Here is a 6,361-nt window from a genome sequence, read left to right as displayed (position 1 = left end):
GTAAAGGCAATAAAGCATATTTTATTAGCCTTTTACTATTAGAGTAAGAGCACAATGAATTAACACCCCAGCAAAATACATTTTCAAAAAGACTACAGAATCAAACAGAGATTGTTACAAAGAGAAAAGAACACAATCAATTTTGTATATTGCAATTGAAATATGTATTTGAAAGGTTTATTTTTTTTAGAAATGCACTCTTCCACAGCTGACTCTGTTTGATGAAATGGCTATTTTTACTCATTCTGAAGATTCTTCTATTGAAGATTCATCTGTCTCCTTTGCAGTTTTCTAGCCTCTCAGTCTCAAAGCAGGATTCAAGATTAATAAAATATGCTTGGCTGCTTCTTTCATACAGAAATCTACAGAATCATGATAAGGAGCAGTGGGTACATACGTTGCTTGTAGGTAACACAGTTTTGAAAAAAACAAATAGTATATAAGGCGGTATTTTGTTCACTATTAAAGGGATACATTCATTTGGGAATACAAGGTCGTGACTGTACTGAAGTCTTAAGCTGCATAATATAATCCTGTATTAAGCTCAGAATTTAAAGTTATGTGCAGGTTAACTTATGAATCACAGTGTAGAACAACTTTTTGTGCTTTTACTTTATTTAAAAAAAAAAAAAAAGAAAAAGAACAACAAAACAGAAAGAAAAAGAACAAAAAAAAAAAGAACAAGTCACTCAATATATTTTGAATGGGAAGCTGAAAGTATGCTTGCCTTGTGAGGCTTTTCATTTATCCAATTCTAATGGAGCATTTTCTTAATCATTTCTGTAATTTTTTCTCTATCTCAGAACAAACAGAATTTAATTTTACTACTCCCTTTCCTATTCTTAGTCCCTGATTTAGGTGTCAAAGACACATGAACTACCTAAATAATGCTTTGCTGTTAACTTTACTTAATATGCCAAATCAGTTTAATTACAGTTTCTATAAATAATCTATGCAAAATATTTCCCTGAACAGAATGCACTTTTCCTTCTGTATGTGGTGCATTTAATACTTAAAAGCATTAGAACAGATGTTAGGTGCCTCCTAAACTTGTTTTCAGTTTTCTTTTATTTATATGTTAATGAGAATTTAATTACTTCATGAATACTTAAACAACCTGAGGGTGCCTGATATCATTAGCTTGAACACGACAAGCACCTCAAGTGACCACATGGGAAGACTGAAATTGCTTTTAGTTTACTTGATGGCAGAAAGATGAATTAATTTCACCCCCTGCTATGTTCTACCTGTGACAAAAAAAAAAATAAAAATAAAAAAAAAAATTCTGAATAAGTAGCAGGCATTGCTTATTTGTTTCAGATTGACCAACAGTATGTGTGGAAAGAATGTGCACCTAAATACACAAATTGTTCCTATCTCAGTTTGCCTCACTGTCCTTTAATAAACAATCTGAGAATGTCTGTTACTGCATCTTATTTTTTCTTAATAGTTTTTTCATTGCAAAATTGCCTTCTGTCATGTAAATTCCTTGTTCAGGTTTTGTAAAATTATGCAGAACTCAGATACACCCTGAAGTGATCAAATTATTCAGGATAGAAAAACTGTACAGAACAAATCTTAACTATGTCTATCAGCAAAATTGTAATACAAGTGTCTTTCATGAATGTTGCCAAGAAAGAGATAGGAACTGACTTTGACCTATGGAAATAATCAGAGAATGGACAAAGAAATTGATATTCATGGAATAGGATTATTAACAAGTAGTAACTATTTTCTGCATGTTGTATTTGTGGCTAAAGACAATGAATGTGTTACTGGAAACCACATAATTAGAAAATAATGTTTCTGAAATATGTAGGATGCCACTATTATTTTGTTTGTACAGTTCTCTTTCTCATGATATCTACGAGAAAAGAGGGTGGAAATAATATGAGTACTAAAAGGAATAATGATTTTATTTTTAGTCTTATTTTCTGATGGGGTGACAAAGTGGGTTGAAAAACAGTATGTGACATCTTCCCAGGCTTTGGAAGGACAGTCTTTGGAAGAAATTGATTTCATTTTGATTCTGACTCTGCAGAAATTCCCTCTTCTATAAATTTTACTCCTATAAATGTCACAAAGAACATATTTTAAGTACAGTAGGCATTTTTTAAAATATGTGATACAATGCAGTTCAACATATCACTGAAGGAAACTTCTTCATTTATTATTCATGGTATCTTATATCCACTTCCATTCAGTGCTAAAGAAATCAGAACAGCATTTCAGGTAAGCACTGCAACAAAACTATGAATAAAAATAATATTCTAGTTCATTGAATTAATTTGTTATTTCTCTTGGCTTGGTAGGAAATGGAAATGTAATAGAGCAGCTTAGAAATAACATTTGACCAAGAGTGAGATGAAAGGGACAGACCATAAACACTCAGAACAAAGAATAATGATTTTAAAAGAATGTAAATAAGTTCCAAAAGTAAAACTGCTGCCATGAGGTTCTCACAGTAGCATTCAAATAGCAAGTATCTCACTGACGTTCCTAGCTTTACAGGATAATATAATCTTTTATCTGAAATGCCTGAAAAAAAATTCCTTATATTAGATACATCAAAGATATACTTGATAATCAAACCCTTCCAGGTTAAAAATAAAAGCTTTTTTTTTTTTTTTTTTTTTTTTTTTTTTTTTTTCCATATAATTATTTACCTGCTTCACAGTCATTGCAATCCTTTGTCTGCATATCAGATAAATGTTTTATTAACTACTCCCTAGAATCAAGATAGGTAAGGTACAAGATGCTTAGCTGCAGCATATCTATTTTAAGGAGAAAGACTCCAGTCTTGAAAAATCCTTATAAAAGAAGGAGGCTCATGACAAATTTTCCCACACAGCTCGTTTCATGTCTGATCCAAGACCACTCAACTTCATAATATGAGCTGGCCTTGAATACAGGCAGCTAAAGTCCCAGCATGCTTTTAATTATTCTTCTGATTTTTTTTTTTTTTTTCCTTTGGAGTGGTGATACTGATAATTTTAGATAGCAATAATAAGAAGACACATGGACATGAAAACTAGAGATATCTTCTCTCCACTGTATTCCAGTATTGCTGAAGAAGACTGTGTGACTTTGTACTCATATGTTGTGTGCTCACTGGTGTTTTCTTGTTGTTGTTGTTGTTGTTTTCTGTGACATCAAATAATTTTGGGATATGAAATCTTACAGTAAGATGAATATTTTTATATTAAGAGAATATGGGAGGTTAGGCCTGGAGAGAGCAGGATATGTGCATTAAGGTGCTGAGGACCATAGTGTCATCTATTTAACTTCCTAGTTAACTTTTGGATCTTATCTTTAGATGTGGATAAGCCACGTTTGAAAAAGCACCAGTTCTGGCCTTCCCTTTGAATATAACAACTAGTTTTCTTCAAAATAAATTCTTGCTCCATCTCCAGATACTGTTAATTTCAAAGACAGTATAGGCAAGGCAGTAAAAATCTGTTCTTTCCACCAACACTCTCTTAGCACTATCAAATACACATGCTCTAATGGCACATGCAAAAACAACTTAAACGTCCTTATATAAAATTAGGACTCAGTAAATGCCATATAATAGGAATATAGTCATTGTCTTCTGTAGGAGCTATAAGCAGTGTGGAGACTAGCACTTCTGCAACACTTTGCATGGGTGAAAAAAAGGTCACTGCCAGAAGCACAAATGTGTTGTTTTGGTTAATGGCAGGAGTGATAGATGTAAGGAATCTTTCAGAAGTAAAGTGGAAAAACTTGAGCATCAAGAGCAAGGTGAAAGAATCTGCAAACATAAACAGTATTCTACTGTATCTAAAAATGAAAGATATTTTTTCACCAAATCAGAAACATCTGATTATAAATCTTACTACCTCTATTTACTGTGCAACATGAAATGCTTCCTGAGACTGATTGTTTCTTGCTGCTCAAGCTGGGCATTTAGAGTAGGTTTTTAATTTCAAAGCATGTCCTTTCAAAGTCCAAAAGTATAACAATGCAAGTAAAGTTATGTTGGTGGGATTGGTTTGATTATATCTTGTGGTAATCAAGAATAATCCTCTTGCAACTGATGAAGAGAACATGCACTTGTGAAGCAATATAGTTGCCAGAAGTTACTGTAGTAATGTAGAGATCTCAGCATTTCCCACCTATCCTCAAAATATACTTCTGAAGCACGTAAGTCTCCCAAATGCTGCATAGACTACTCTAATAATATGTAGTCCTATGTCACGGAGTTGACTAGATCAATCTATGTCCGTGACAGGGGCGACAGGCCTCTGCCCTCCCCCCCCACCGCAGTCCCACAAAAATGGGAAGGAAGGAAGGGAGGAAAAGAGCAGCGGCAACAATCTATGGAGGAAAACTTATTTTACTATAATATTGGAATACAAGATAACACAATATATACAATTTAATTGAAATTGAGATGAATAAATCAGACAAGATGAGAGAGAGAGTTCCCGGGACCGATTCAAACCTGAAAAGCTTGGAACGGCTAGGAAAGCACCTCCAGCACCCACTGCCAGGCAGCAAGAGAGCGCCCCCCCACCCGGAAGGGCCAGATCCCGTGACTGCTGTAATGTACAGGGATAGGTACTTGGAATTGGGGCAGTGACACTTTAATGCCCCATACACTGCATGATGTTTTGATGTGGAATACTGAAACCCAAAAACAAAAAACAAAACAAACAAACAAAAAAAAACATAGAACCATGACATCCTATTTAGATGTCACTGATGCCATAAGATACTTCAAATGTCACTAAATACCTGTGTTGGGGAAAGCAGACAAGGTTAAGGTGCATATAAATGTCTATATTTAGATAATTGAATAATATTTTTTCACAGCAAATAATGTCAGTTCCCACTCAGTGACAAGACCAGCAAAATGAGTGAATATTTCCAGTTCATTCAGTAAGTGGTATTCTGAAGAGATGGACAAGACTGTAGCCAAATAAGGAAGCCCTTACAGAGGCAATATTTTTACTGCCAACAAGTACAGGATGCATCAAATCAACTCCATGTCTACTGGAAAGCAAAGCCATGGGTGACTTTTGACCACATTTGTGTGTTGCTGTAGTGAAGTCCAGGTACTGATTTTTGGTGAGGTCAAGTAACAATCCAACATGCTATGTAGATTTAATTTCTTCTCTCCAGCTAGCACCTTCCTTGTATCTGTCATAGAGGTGATATATTACAGATCCTCACTTTTCCCCTCACTTCTTGTGGTCTTCAGAATAGTTTGTTTCCCTTATTACCAAACTAAATTAGATTAGATAACTAAATAAGATTAATTGTTGTTTAAATAGGATAAATATTACAAATGCTGTTTATATCTTTGTTTAAAAGGCTTGTTTAGCTTAGACTAGGGACTGTACAGGAATTCTGAGGGTAGAATCAATGTTTTTTTAAAAATATAGCAGCCTTCCATTTTGACATCTGCATCAGAAGCAGTTGCAGAAGATCTCTTTGGAGTTAGTAAAGTGAAATAGGCACTGCTAGAGCAAATTCTTATCCTAAAGTAAAATTTTAAAATTAGCTAGAGAAGTCATACCCTAAATGTGTCCTCTTTGTTGATAAGGAGACACAGAAAATCTAGCTCAGAACTGTATCTTTTACATTAGATGAAATATCTTATACCTAGGATTAGGAATAAAGGCTACTATAGTGGTCAATACTGCTCAGAATCATAATCTCCAGCAGTACGATAAGCAAGAGGTTCTGTAACTACTTGTGTATTTAAACTTCCATGTATTTTTTAAATATGGAAGTAACTTTAAATTCATATGTATTTATTTTAAATACATATGTATGTATTTGCACTCAAGAAATCTCAGCTTTAAGAGGGGAAATTCCCAAAGCTGCTTGAGATTTTTGCCTCCAGACTAGTAACACTGCAGAGGAAGATACTATAATGAAGTTTGCTTAAGATGACTATCAGCTGGATTAAGCAATAACCAGTTTACCAAGACATTTGTAAAAAAAAGTGAGTTAGATTGAAAGTATTAAAGAAGGATGTCAGTTTGTGCTGGAGTGAAAAGAGGGTACATGCGCAGCATCCTAATGTGTTTTGATACTGTCAGAAATCCCCTCATTGCAATTTGACTCCTGTCCAGGCTGGGATCAGCAGCATCCTCCCTGGAAACTGCGGCAAGCAGCTGCACTCAAGCTAGTGAGGTAATGCAAGAAATGTTGAATGCAAGAAATGGGAACTTGCATCTCAGTTGTATGTGTATGGCCTCATGGGCTGTACACTTGTATGCGCATTAGTGAGGTATAAAATGTAATTTATGTGCATCTTGAATGGACAGAAGTCTGGAGTACCTGACTGGGGGAGGGATTAAAAGTTCTTGCTGTGAATTAAAGACAGAGT

General features: G+C 34.7%; 1 long non-coding RNA gene across 1 annotated transcript in view; it reads right to left on the bottom strand.

Moving 5' to 3' along the window:
* Positions 1 to 4,341: 4,341 nt before the first annotated feature.
* Positions 4,342 to 6,361, bottom strand: part of LOC128092130 (uncharacterized) — a 176,734-nt gene continuing 174,714 nt past the window's right edge. Inside the window, exon 2 of the long non-coding RNA XR_008211644.1 lies at positions 4,342 to 4,584. This is a non-coding gene — a long non-coding RNA (uncharacterized LOC128092130). The remainder of the gene's footprint in view (positions 4,585 to 6,361) is intronic.

This window comes from Tympanuchus pallidicinctus, unplaced genomic scaffold, assembly GCF_026119805.1.
Source record: "Tympanuchus pallidicinctus isolate F22 unplaced genomic scaffold, pur_lepc_1.0 scaffold6, whole genome shotgun sequence".
In the NCBI taxonomy this organism is placed as follows: Eukaryota; Metazoa; Chordata; class Aves; order Galliformes; family Phasianidae; genus Tympanuchus; species Tympanuchus pallidicinctus.
This window is presented reverse-complemented; position numbering and strand designations above follow the sequence as displayed.